Below are 15,229 nucleotides of genomic sequence, written 5' to 3' on the forward strand. Positions count from 1 at the left end.
TCCAAGCCCAAAGAAAGGCAATGCCAAAGAATGCTCAAACTACCGCACAATTGCACTCATCTCACATGCTAGTAAAGTAATGCTCAAAATTCTGCAAGCCAGGCTTCAGGAATATGTAAACCGTGAAATTTCAGATGTTCAAGCTTGTTTTAGAAAAGGCAGAGGAACCAGAGATAAAATTGCCAACATCCGCTGGGTCATCAAAAAAGCGAGAGAGTTCCAGAAAACATCTATTTCTGCTTTACTGACTATGCCAAAGCCTTTGACTATGTGGATCACAATAAACTGTGGAAAATTCTGAAAGAGATGGGAATACGAGACCACCTGATCTGCCCCTTGAGAAACCTATATGCAGGTCAGGAAGCAACAGTTAGAACTGGACATGAAACAACAGACTGGTTCCAAATAGGAAAAGGAGTACATCAAGGCTGTATATTGTGACCCTGCTTATTTAACTTCTATGCAGAGTACATCATGAGAAACACTGGGCTGGAAGAAGCACATGGTGGAATCAAGATTGCCAGGAGAAATATCAATAACCTCAGATATGCAGATGACACCACCCTTATGGCAAAAAGTGAAGAAGAACTAAAGAGTCTCTTGATGAAAGTGAAAGTGGAGAGTGAAAAATTTGGCTTAAAGCTCAACATTCAGAAAACTAAGATCATGGCATCTGGTCCCATCACTCATGGCAAATAGATGGGGAAACAGTGGCTGACTTTATTTTTTGGGGCTCCAAAATCACTGCAGATGGTGATGGTAGCCATGAAATGAAAAGACGCTTACTCCTTGGGAGGAAACTTATGACCAACCTAGACATCATGTTAAAGAGCAGAGACATTACTTTGCCAACAAAGGTCCATCTAGTCAAGGCCATGGTTTTTCCAGTAGTCATGTATAGATGTGAATATTGGACTATAAAGAAAGCTCAGGACCAAATAATTGATGCTTTTGAACTGTGGTGTTGGAGAAGACTCTTGAGAGTCCCTTGGACTGCTATGAGATCCAACCAGTCTATCCTAAAGGAGATCAGTCCTTGGTGTTCCCCTAGAAGGACCCATGTTGAAGCTGAAACTCCAATACTTTGGCCACCTGATGTGAAGAACTAACTCATTTGAAAAGACCCTGATGCTGAGAAAGATTGAGGGCAGGAGAAGGAGACGACAGAGGATGAGATGGTTGGATGGCATCACTGACACGGTGGACATGAGTTTGGGTAAACTCCAGGAGTTGGTGATGGACAGGGAGGCCTGGCATGCTGCGGTTCATGTGGTCGCAAAGAGCTGGACACGACTGAGTGACTGAACTGAACTGAAAGCCAAAACAACTCCAGAGTAGGAGATGCAGGTTTAACCCATGGGTTGGTAAGATTCCATGGGGTAGGGAATGCCACTCAGCCCAGTAGTCCTGCCATGGAGAATCCCATGGACTGAGGAGCCTGGTGGGTTGCAGTCCATGTGTATCTAAGAGTCAGCCATGATTGAGTGACTGAGACATGCACACAAAGCCAGAATGGGGTCTTCTAAAATATGGGGTCAGGGAAGACATACTTCTTGTCTGATTCTAAAATGTGCTACTGATTTGATCTAAAATCCAATTTTATGTTTTCTATTTTCTAAAAGTTCTTCACTCTGTGATTATTTTTTGACTAAGATATCTTAGTTCACTTCAGTATCCCTGAAAGCATATTGAGAAAAATAAAACTTTTGTTCTACTACTTTATTAGGAAACGCAACCCTATGGAGCAAGAATTAAAAAAAAAAAAAAAAAGAATGAGATAGAATGGAAGAAGAGCTAATGCAATATTAGAAGGAATCAAATTCAATTGACTGCTAAACTCAGAGGACTCTCTTTTGAAGAGTTTGTTGAATATTTAAGATGCAGGAGGATCACTCCAGTAGGCATAAAGGGGATGATATCCTTCTTTCTCATCTCTCATTTGTTGCTCTGCAAACAACCCCATTAAGAGACATCTATTAGAAATGCCTACCCATTATAGTATTCTTGACTGGAGAATCCCATGGAATCTTGCAGGCTACAGTCCATGGGGTCGCAAAGAGTCGGACATGACTGAGCGACTAATACACACACATTAAGAGAAAACACAAGGTACACACACACAAAGAATTATTGATATGTTCACAAAATCCCTGTGTACATTAATGCTTACAGAAGTTTTCTTCTTCTTCTTTTTTTTTTTAACAATAACCCCAAACTGGAAAATACCTAGATGTTCTTCAATAAATGGGTGCTTAAACAAACAAACAAACAAAACTGTGGTTAATCCGTACCATGGAACACTCCTAACAAAAGGAATGGAACATTGTTACACACAACAGCTTTGATGAATCTGCAGAGAACTACACCAAATGAAAAAAAGCAGTCTTAAAACTTTGATAGTGTATGATTCTTGCAGCACGCTTTTTTTTTTTTTTCACTGTGGAATTTGTAGCACTCTTGAAATAACAAAATTATAAAAGTAGTGAACAGATCAGTGGGTGTCAGGGGTTCAGTCAAGTGTGAGGGTGGGAGAGAAGTGGGTGCATCTATAAAAAGGTGATATGAAGGTTCCTTGATGTAAAGAAAAGTAAGTTCGGGTATTGTGATTTAATAGTTCGCAGAAGTGTTACTATGAAAGAAAATGAGTAAAGGATGCACAGGGTCTCTCTGTATTACTTCTTATAACTGCTTGTGAATGTACAATTATCTCAATATAAAGAGTTCAGTTTTAATAAAATTGTGTGTTAATACCTTCCCTTCCACTATCTATACTCTTCCTTTTAATAGAGTTTAAGAAAAAAAGAGGGTAGCATACGCTCAATTTACCATCATTAGCCAAAAACTCAGTATATTTATTTCTTCGAAATCCTGTTTTTTTTTTTAAGAAACTGTGCTACACAAAGAGATACTTTGAAAAATGTAAAATTATTTTATATTTTTGGAAATTTTATTATAATTGGATCTGCAGAGAACATGAAAAAAATCCAAGTGATGTTTCTCTACACAAATTTTCAGTGAAGCCTGCCAAATTTGGCCAGCTGATTGAATAGTTTATAAATCTAACTTCTGTGTGGTTTAGACTAGCCTTTAGTCAAAACTGTATCAATCCCAACCTACTTAACACCCAAAGATAATGTTATTGTTTGCTTGATTTTAAAGAATATTCCTGCATTTAAAATGCCCTAGATTTCACTGGAAATTAGCAGTGTTAAACACATCCAATTCCTTTTATTCCTAATGATATGGCATACAAACACATTTTTCAGAAAAAAAAAATCAGAGAAATTCTTAAAAATGTATTTTCTCTACATCACTGGATGGCTAGAAAATTCTCTTTATTATGTAAAATGTTAGAGAAATGTTTAAAATGAAAATGCATTTATTCTAAAGCTAATAGATATTAGCAAAAAGTATCCTGAACTCATGTATTAAAGTTTTGTTCATTCTTTACTTTTTATTTAGGTTTTGAGATTATATATGTAATATTTTTTCAGTAATAAATACATTCTCAAGTCCTCTTTCATTCAATTCCAAATTGAAACATTTAAAAGAAATAAAGTGCTCCAGTAACTTTAAATCATTCCCTATAACACATGGCAATTTGAAAGTACTGATGCATTTTGTAAGGGTTTCTCTTTCAAAGTGTTCAATGTTTAGGGATTATAAAGTGTTATTTAACTTTATTGCAATACTTTAGATTTATTAGTATCATTTTAAAACAAGGAGGATTATAATGTCTTATAAATCTATCAACTAAAACAGTATAAAATATACTTAATTGCTATAAAAGCCATAAGGAGGCATATACTGAATGACAGAGGAACAAGAAATGAAAAATAAGAACCATAAACAATTTTGAGGTTGAGCTTTCTTGAACTATAAATTAGGACCTTAGGAATAATAAACAAGTGATAGTTGTTTAAAAATCCTATATAACTAATTTAAAATATAAAATATTAACAAACAGCATTTGATATTAAAAATAATCTTTAGGTCAATTATAAGATGTATAGAGTTGAATGCCAGTTGAAGAATAGATGTCAAAATGAACAAAACACAGTATGGCAGGCACTTCAATAAAGGCCCTAAAAGATTCCCACCTCCTGGTGTTCATGAAATCGGATAATACTGTTTTTGAGTGTGAACTAGGCCTACAGAGTCTCTTCTTAATACTAAACTATGACAAAAGCGATATTATTTCTGAGATGTAGATTAAAAAATTCAATGGCTTCCTTCTAACCTGCCCTTTTGTTGTGTTATTCCATTGAAGATGCATGTTGTAAGCTGCCTTACAGCTATGCCAAGGGAGCAAGGGTCTGATTCACTGCCCAACATAAGAACTGAATCCAGCTAACAACTGTTAGGGACTTAAAGCAGATCATTCTCACTAATGCCTCCATCAGAGACAATGGCTCCTGCTACCATCTTGACTGGAGAAGGCAATGGCAACCCACTCCAGTACTCTTGCCTGGAAAATCCCATGGATGGAGGAGCCTGGTGGGCTGCTGTCCATGGGGTCTCTAGGAATCAGACACGACTGAGCAACTTCACTTTCACTTTTCACTTTCATGCATTGGAGAAGGAAATGGCAACCCACTCCAGTGTTCTTGCCTGGAGAATCCCAGGGATGGGGGAGCCTAGTGGGCTCTATGGGGTTGCACAGAGTCGGACGCGACTGAAGCGACTTAGCAGCAGCAGCACCATCTTGACTTCAATTTCACTTGAGACTTTGAGCCACCTAAACTAAGCAGGATTTGTGATCAATACATGCTCTGAGATAATATTTGTTATTTTAAGCCATTAAGTGGGCAATAGAGAACTAATATGCACAGGTATACCAATAACACAAAGGAAATAAATAGCACTGTATATATTTACATGAAAATTTTTAAAAAATTGAATCACTGGACCAAAATGATAAAGACTGTTAGATATGAGTGAAATAAATAGCAACAAAAACAAGATTAATGTTATTGAAATTGAAAGCTGGTACTCTGAAATATGTTAGTATCAAAACAATCTCTAACAAAAATTGTCAGAGGAAAAAAAGAGGTGTTTCAAATAAAAATGCAGAATAAAGGAGGGGAAATAATTAATATAAACTAAAACATGATAAAGGAATATTATAAATATCATTACCTACATAAATTTGAAGAGTGAGACAAGATGCATTAATTCTGAAAAAACACAAAATGCTAAATTGGTATACAAAAGTGAAAAACTTGAGTAGTTTCATAAATTCTAGAGAGATTGAAATAAAGTTCAAAAATATTCATGTCTAGGCAATATAATGTATGCATTTTACCAGATTTGATATTTTGAAAGTTAGTATTTTCTGTAATTACACAAGAAGTTCTGAAACAGAAAAAGGGTGAAATCTGATTAATTTTATGTGGATAAAATAAATATATCCCTTAGTTTGATAAGCAAACTATAATATTATGTATGCTATTTCACAAACAATTAATCATTGATTAATAATCAATATCACCACATTATTAAATATCATAAAATTCATAAATCACTATATTCAATACTTCATATTTGTTATAGTAATACATTATAGACTGTATTAATCACTGATATATTGATAATATTCTTTCCAAAGATATTATTGAAAAGCAATGTGAAAATTGGAAGGATTTTTTTTTAAATGAGTTTTATTAGGAAGAATATTTTCATGTTACCTAAATTCTCATTTTAAAGGTGCATATTAGGAACAGGCATATTGAAATAGACATTAGAAAAGTTTTCAAATGGAAAAAAATTATAAATTAAAACAATGTGAATATGCTTGCCTTTGGGAATACCTGCCTAGAGAAATAAGAGTTATTTTTTGTTATATTAAATCAGGTATAGATATATTCATGTGTATATTTTAATCTTATAGGGGTAAAATATCACAAATTAGAAATAAATTCTAAATTTTCTTTAAGTTTCCTAATTAAATACATTGTATGTCAGGCATTGAAATAAGCCTGGATTGGATCTCAAGTTTTGCTTTAGTCCCACTTATACAACCTTTCAGATATATTTCTATGAATAATGAGAGTAAAATTCTTCTTATATCCTGAGATAACCAGGGTTTATGGCTTTTTTTTTTTGCATGGATGCTAGTGTCATAACACATGTATATTTTGTTTTTATATGGTTATACAAATAAATTCATCAACTGCATATGTTTCTCTGATTGATATTTAATTTTTCCACTGTTGCCATTCTAATATCATAATGATTATTTATATAAGTATAATCTTAAAAAATATATGAAAATCACATCATGTAAATAAATGGAATATTTATTGGTTACCTCAATTCATTCATTGTGAAGGTTTTAAATCACTTTCTACCTTTTGAAAATTGAGATTAATCTTTAAAATAAGGGTACACAGTGATAAAATAACTTTTGGGGAGTACATAAATGAACAATATTTTAAACTTAACTAATATAAAAAATTAAGGAGTTCTATGTGGAGGACATGACTTTACATATTGAAAAGTCAGTAATTGAAAAAACAATCCTACCTTCATTCTAATGAGAGGAGATATATGTAAAAAATAAATCTATAAACAAGATATATATTTAAACAAAGTAAATAAATATAACACACAAGTTATTAGATGAGGAAAAAAGGAACTGAGTACTGTTAGGATAGGACCTTCAATTTTAAATAGTCAAAGAAGATTTCATTGAGAAGGCAGTATTTAAAATGAAGACCTGAATTTTATGAGGTACTGAGTAACCTGTAAATTTCGGGGAAGAGTATTCCAGAAAAAGAGAATGAAAACACCAGCGTTTTGAGGGGAAAGAATGCATGATGTGTTAGAGATACTACAGCAAAAAAAATCAAGGTCTATGCAAAGATACAAAACAAGATACGGCTAGAGAGGAATTGCTGTGAAGTGAAATTAGATGTCTGCAGAAGGAGCAGGCTGTGGCGAAATGATCAGGATTCAGTTTGAAGTATATTATGTTTGTGATGCTTAGTAGATACCCACACAGAGGGGCAGAGTAGGAGGTTGAGTAGAGAAGTCTGTTTTCTTGGAGAGCTCAGGCTACCAGTGAAACTTTAAGTGTCTGAAATACCAACTGTGTTACTTTGTTGGCACCAATCCAGCTCTGAGATAAAATATTAAATTTCAGAAGGTATGGGCATAAAATAGAGAAGTAAAAGTATTGAGACTATGATAGAAAACCATGAGAGTGTTGTGCCCCGAAGCAAATGAAGAAAGTATATCCGGAGGAAGCAGTGATCAACACAACAAATGCTGTTTCGAGGACTTTTTGTGACCCCATGGGCCGTAGCCTACCAGGCTCATCTGTACATGGAATTTTCAAGGCAAGAATACTGGAGTGGGGAGACATTCCCTTTTCCAGGGGACCTTCCCGACCCAGGGATTGAACCCAGGTCTCCTGCATTGCTGGCAGATTCTTTACCATTTGAGTCACCAGGGAAGCTCTGGAAGTGGCACATACCACAAATATTACAAAATATAGAGAAAAATAATACAGTGTTTTTATTAAATTAACTACCTGACATAAATCTGTATTTTTTCCCCATACATATTTGGTTGCATATCCCTTGTTATCATCTTTGTATGACAAGGATTTTGTAGAATTGTTTCTGAAGAGAAGTAAAAACATTAGTCTTTTCTCTAATTGGTTGCTATTTATTTTCATTATCAATTAGAAAAGTTATTTCATGAATTTTGATAATAAAATTCATAGTTTCCTATGGAGATATAATGAGTTTGGGTAATAAAGTTTCGACCAGTCTTCTTTCTATCATTTTATATTTTTTCCTTGTTATTAGTCACATGCTAATTTGTACAGGACCAATTATTCTGAGGCAAAAAATTCAAATAAAAAGAATAATCACTATAATCTATTGAGTAACAATGTTCAAACAACTTATTTCTATATACTACACATTGAGTTATTGATACATATTTGAAGTTTTATCCACAGAATTTTTATTTCTTTAAGCACTATAAGAGTAGAACTACCATAATCCTCAAGATTTGATATGTCAGATATTCTCAGATTCAATCCAATATGTGGAGATTCATTAAAATTTTACCTCACACACCATTGTATTTATTGCTTATAAATATTATGGCCCTGCAAACATACAAATTCTGATAAATTCTATTTTTCATAATTCACAAAGGAAAGAGTACAGTTATACATATATATATATATATACATACATATACGCATACACACACACACTTAGGTTTCTGACAGATGAGAACATTCATTTTGACTATGTAGTTATGAGAACTAAAACCTTGCTTATGATTCTACATCTGATTAATGGATACACTTTCCAGTGTAGCATCTGTCACTGTATATTTCAAGATTTGTATCTCCTTTACTGCCTACAAACTTCCAGATTCCAGAAGCATAGACTATACTTACCTGTACCTCTATGTCACAGTTGCAGATAAATCTGTGCTCTAAGTGACAGTGTTCCTAGAAGGTATTCCTATTGCACTTTGGCCAGAAATAACCAAACACACACAGAAATGATTATAAGCAATGTGATTATGTCCTAATAAGCCAAAGTAACTTACCCTTGACTGGAGTCCCAAAATGCCCAGGACCCACTGTTCTGTAGCTCAAGGAAAAGAGTGAAGAAGAATAAGGAAGGAGAAGAGGGACTGGTCTTAACTATTTGAGGTAAAATACTTTACTTTTCTAAATTTTATTGAAACATATTTAAATTAGGACCTCCAAATTAGAAAGATAGAAGTGGCACATAAAAGTGAGAGGCCCCAGACCTTGAGCATAATAAGGTTCACAGGAAATCCACCTTGGCTTGCAGTTGGATTACAATGTCCATAAAACAATATGGCAGAATGGTGAGAGGCAAAGCTAACCAGTAATGCGATTAAGAAACAATGAGAGGAAAATTTTAATAGCTTTATCCTTCAGTTCTAATGCTGTCTCCACTCATGGTCTGCCTAATGAACTCTAGCGTGACCTCTCTTAAATCTTTCATGAAACCAGCGCCCACCACCCCAGAAGCAAAGATGATTATGGCTTCATTTGTGACAAGGAGTTTTTTGATGGGGGTTGAGGTGGTAGGTTTGCAACTGACTTCACAGTGTTACAGGGTTTACATACATATATTTTCTGTAAAATAGTCACCACAAAAGAGTAATGCCTTTTGAATTTGAGGTTATTTCATATTTTTCCCATACACCTAGAAGCTGCTCAAAAACTATCTCCTGAATATATAAATGGATGTGGAAAATGTTATCATCCACAAAGCAAAACAAAGGATGAATACCTGCCACATAACTCAGGTGAAAAATAATAATTAAAAAAAAACAACAACGGGCAATTGAGGCAACTTTTCTTTTTTATAGTAGTATCTGAGTAATTATTTTTCCCCATTAATTTACCATGTCCCTGTCATGGTCCCTGTCATATAATTATCTGCTAAATAAAATATTCCAATGCTTAAATTATTCCAATTAGTCTCCATATGGGAACAACAGTCACTTTTTATTCATTTGTACTGGAAAGAAAACCATGTTATGCATGAAGTATAGTATGAATTCTCTTTGGTTAATACAATTTACATTTTCTCACACTTGATCAAAATATACCCTGTGATGTTGAATTAATGTAATACATGTTAATCTGTATTATATATACACATAGAACACATATAGTTACCTTGTATTGTGCAACATTAAAACATCAATATTCTGAAATTGCAATAGAAGTCCTTATCTCTAAGACACAATTCTGGACCTATAATCAAAAGTTTATATATAGTAATGTTCTTCCACTGTCAATAATAAATGTTATCAACACAAAAATAAAATTTTAAAATCAGAGATTAATGGATCAGGACACTGTATAAAAACAGCAAATTACATTAACTCTGATATATTTTTTAGAAGTTCTACTGAAATATCTAGAAAATGTATTAGCAATGCAATATGGTTAGCTTTCTGCCATAGCTGTTTTTCCTAATAGGTTTATCTTGCTTCTCACCTGCAAGGTTATTTAAAGAATAGATACTCTGTGACTGTGTGTAACTTACTCGAAGAGATAACTTAAAAACTGTAACCAAAATAAATGTATTAGGTAACCAGAAAAGATGGTCATTACAAACAAATAATAAAAATGCCAAATTATAAATTTCCTCTTCCTCTTGCTTCTTCACCATTTCTCCTGATCTTTATTTTCATCTCAAAGAGATAAAATTCCTTGAATAAAAGGAGTCTTATATTTCCTTTTATCTCTAGTAATTGCCTTAGTACATAAGACAGTGTAGATACTCTAATGATGTTTATTTCATCTGCTGTTGATTAATCTTGGACCAGTTGATAAATATAAACTTGACAAATTAAAAAAATTAAAAGTTAGAATGCCTTGGGCTTCAGGTAAATGTCTCAGGTTATTAACCTCCAAAAAATTATGTCCTATACTTCGCCTAAGCCATCAAACATATGGTTGTATGTCACAATCTTCTCCTAATAACTACTTCAACATCAAATCCCGATATCAAGTATTATACGCCATTATATTCATTTCTTTAAGTATTTTTATTGGTAAAATTATCCACCCCACCAAGTTCTCCAAAATTGTGAGGCTGACACCTTTTGTAATCTCTGCAACTCACAACCCTGCCTTTTTCATCACTTCCTAGTACAACTGAGTCCATGATTCAGCAATAGAATTAACTGATTGTATGTATCATCAACTCTCTTGCCTACTTTCTTTCCAGATTACCACCAAAATCCTATGTAAACTATAAATTTAACTGCACCTACTTTACTTCTATACCAGAGAGTTTTCTCAAAGCTGAAGGAATCCACACAGCAATGCTGACCAGATTCAGCTTTCAGTCGCTCTGTCGTGTCCAACTCTTTGCTGCCCCATGGACTGTAGCACACCAGGCCTCCCTGTCCATCAGCAACTCCCAGAGCATGCTCAAACTTATGTTCATTGAGTCGGTGATGCCACCCAACTGACTGGATTAGCTCTAAATTTTTAATTGCAAATCTTAAATGGGAAGCATCTCTGCTGCCCGATTTACTATACTTCTCTTGAGAATTCATTATTGTTGGGACCCAGTGTGAGGAACTCCGCCCGTGGCAAAGGTCATGAGGAAGGAGGCTCGACATATGCAAAGGCGGGATCAAGCCTCAGGAGTCCCCCTGGAAATTCTCGAGCATCTACCCCCAAAACCAGAGCTTGCCTACTTTACTATTTCGTGCTCTCACCTACACCTCTGACTTTACTGGGTGCTGTCCCCCACCACCTCTTTCGGAGAAGGAGTTAACTTAGAGCTCCTGTTAATAATAATTCCTGGGTGTGATAGGAGTGTTTCAACCTACAAACTCCTCTGAAGGATCTCTAGCCTGCCGGACATTGTTCACAGCCTCCCAACCATGAGAGGCACGAGATGCTTTAAACCTTCTAAAAACAGGTTCTTTAGAGAAGTTAGAAAACTATTAGTATAGTATAGTGGGCTGATTAGAAATTGTATTGGTGAAGGGTTTTTCATTTGTTGAGCCAATGTTTGCTGCTAAGTCTCCACATCCCCTGCCCTTATACACATTAATGAATATAAAGAAGAAATAAGTATTAACCTTTGATATTAATCACATTAGACCTTAGGCTAAGCAAATTCCTTCCTTAATTAAAACCCACTACACCCTCATCCTATAGGTATATAACTTTATCTGGTACCTTCGGAAGGTGGCGTCTATTTTAAGAATAATCACCCCTGGAGAAATAAGTGTTCTGGTTGACTGACCACTGTCACGAGAAGAGGGTCATAAACTGTCAGCAGGCCCCCTGGCCAGAAGATGATGTAACACCCCTAAGACCTCTGTATACATTTATATGAAGCACCTGACTTTAATAAAAGTCAGGACTGCTGACCCTGCGTGACTTTTGTGTAACATCTCAGTGTATAAAAACAGACCCTGGAAAAATAAAAAATGGGATCAGTTCCTCGAAAGACTGGTCTCCTCATGTCATTCTTTCTCTCACCTTCTGGCTAAATCCCCATCTGGAACGTGGAGGCTCGTCAAGCCTACTAATTATGCCTGGGCTTCTAAGATCTGACCGGGGAGGCCTTAGTGTCTCCTCTCCTTCGGGAGAACGGGAGGACGCCTGCGGCCTACGTAGGTGATGTAAATTCCTTATTTTGGAATTTTATTAGCTTTCCACGTAAACCAAGTTATTCAGCCTCTTTTCTCCACTGAATTTTCTCACTGAGCTATCCTCATTCTATTACTCTTTATATCTCTAATTAATATTTAATTAAAGCCAGTGTATTCGCCGACGCCATCTCTACTTCGAATTTCCCTGGATCCACTGGGGCTAGACCCCGACACATTATCCCATCTGCAAGTATGTCTTTAACACCCCCTTTTTGTCTGTCAGTCTTTCTCTACCTTCATCCTTTTCCGATTATCTTTTAGTTCACTAAGATAATATAATCAATCAGAAGAGGATTTTAATTTCCTTCTAAAACTGTCTCCACCAACCAACAAATACTCTGCCTTTCTTCTTGGTTCAATAGTTTCTATATAAGGCAATCTCTTCTATGGCACAATCAATTTCTACTCAAATACACTGTCCTGGAAAGTATTCCCATCCTCTACTGTAGCATTAATGTTCATCTCTATTGGAGCATGTTGACCAAAATAAAAAGCTGTGGCAAAAGCTCTTCCTTATTAAAAAATAATCTACTGTCAATTTCTTCAATTATTGCATAGGACAACACTCAGAAATGATGAATTATAGTATAGGGCTAAAACTATAGCATAGGGCTATACTACTGGCCCTACTTAATCTATTATTTCTTCAGTCGACTTCAAAAAGTCTTGTGTACCCATGTCTGCACTGAAAATACTTCCATCTATTTTACTGATATCTATATTGTCATGCCAAATGGTCTTTACCTTTTTCTTTATTGATTTTTGAGCAATTTTTGATTCAATTGATCTCACCATTCCTCCTGAAGCACTTTATTCATCTAGATTCTGGAAAAATCGCCATTTCCCAATACTTATTCTTTCTATTAAGCTGACTGTTTTCAGGCTTTTTTGATGGATGCATTTTCTTTTTCCTGCTCCAAGTTGCTGAGTCCTATAGAGCTCAGACCTTCAAACTCTTCTCTTCCTTTCACTATGTGTATGTCATTAACTAGGTAAACCAGACCACGGCAGTGGACTGAAATTCCACTTATAATCTGAACAATCTCTTCTTTAAAATATTCAACCCAAACTTTTTTCAGAAATGCCCAAAGTCTGAGAATGAATATCCAAGTGTTTTCCTTATATTTTTACATGTTAGGTTAGCAGACATCTCAGGCATAACACACTCAAAACTGAACTCTTGAATTTTTGCCCTTAAAACCTTTCCACTCTCAGTGTTCTCATCTCAGTGCTCATCATTCAGTGATTCCCGTTCCTACACATACCTGTGCCTTCTATGTTACTTACGAGGTAAAAAACCTTGGCCTTAACCTAGACTACTTATTTTTTGGCTTTACCCTCCATATCCAAGCTGTAAATAAATGATTTACCCAGATTTTGAAACATTTCTCACAACTTTTGTGACTACGGTTCTGATCCAAGCCAGCCCTCAAACTTATGTGGAAGAATCCTATAAATCCTACAAAATTGATTTGTTCTCATGCCCCTTCTCCTATTCAGCAATTTCTGCTCGAAGCATTATCAGTTTATATCAACATTCAAACAAAGCACCTCAGGAGGCTTTCTCAAAGAAACTGTAAAACCTTTGTTGTGATCTACATCACCTGTTATTATATCCCTGATCTTTATTTTCATTTTATAATGTTATATTATAGCCTTATAAATCTTTGTACTTTCTAGGGATGTTCTTGACTCAGTTATCTACAGTTTTATTTTCCCTGGAAAGATCCTTCCCTTTTATTTAAATAATTGTATCCTTTCTTCAGGCCTCCTAGGTGACAGAGTGGTAAAGAATCTGCCTGCCAGTGAAGGAGATGCAGGAGACATGAGTTTGATCCCTGCATCAGGAAGATCCCCAGGACTAGGAAATGAAAACCCACACAAGTATTCTTGCCTGGGAAATTTCATGGACAGAGGAGTTTGGAGGACTATGAGTCCATGGGGTTACAAAGAGGCAGACATGACTGAGCAACTAAACCACCACAAAAATCCTTTCTTCAAATGACACCACAAAGAAACCTTCCAAGTTGTTCTGTCTAAAATGTCTCCCCTTAACATTTAAATTCTCTTAAATTACCTTACCTTCTCTTCTTCATAGCTCTTATAACTGTTTGGGCTTATATTTCATATGTATTTATTTGTTCAGTGTTTATTTCCAGTATCCTGAAATAGACTGTAAAGTCCACCAAGGAATACACTCTATCTCCAGTACAGTTAAAATAGGCACAAGGTCCAAGCTCAATAAATACCCCTGTTAAATTAATAGGAAACTGCCTTAACCTATAAAGAAAAATTTAATTTATTATGAATTTTTGACATCTACAAGAAGTTGGATTATGGTTTGTATTAGGGTTTGGTCAAAGAAGTAGAATTACTATGAGATATACTGAATTAAGGAATTTATTTTCGAGATTAGAACTCTGCAGTTATGAGTTGTTCTTTTTTATATATCCTCAGGACCTCTGCATAGTCTTTCTGTGTGGCCTAATTTAGACTTTCTCACAGCATAGTGGCTTTAATGATATATGACCTCATATTTTTCCACCTTAGGTTTCCAAAGCAAGTAAACCAGGCAGAAGGTGAATTATGTTTTGTGACAGAGCCTCAAAAACATTTACCCTCACTTCTGTTCTGTTGGTTACAAGTGAGTCATAGGCCAGTCTAGATACACATGGAAGGGACTTAGACTCCCTATTATAGGGTGGTAAAGCCACACTGTAGAAGGTCACGTGGGTCTATGTATAATTTTTTACATTCACTTATTGAAAATACGACCTTCTATCTTTCACCCTCTAACTACAACAATTTACATCCTCCCCATATGCAAAACACACTCATTTCTCCCCGCCAAGTCTCTTCAAGTTTCATCCTATTAAGGAATCAGCTTGAAGTCCAGAGTCATCTCCTAAATCAGCTCCAAGAGATCATGAGCTCATCTGGTACAATTCTTTCTATATTGGTCTTATTTAGAAGATCTAAAGAGACAAATTACTTCTCCAGCTCCACCACACACACACACACACACAGGTTGTAT

The sequence above is a fragment of the Bison bison genome, unplaced genomic scaffold (genome assembly GCF_000754665.1).
Source record: "Bison bison bison isolate TAMUID 2011002044 unplaced genomic scaffold, Bison_UMD1.0 scf7180017864347, whole genome shotgun sequence".
In the NCBI taxonomy this organism is placed as follows: Eukaryota; Metazoa; Chordata; class Mammalia; order Artiodactyla; family Bovidae; genus Bison; species Bison bison.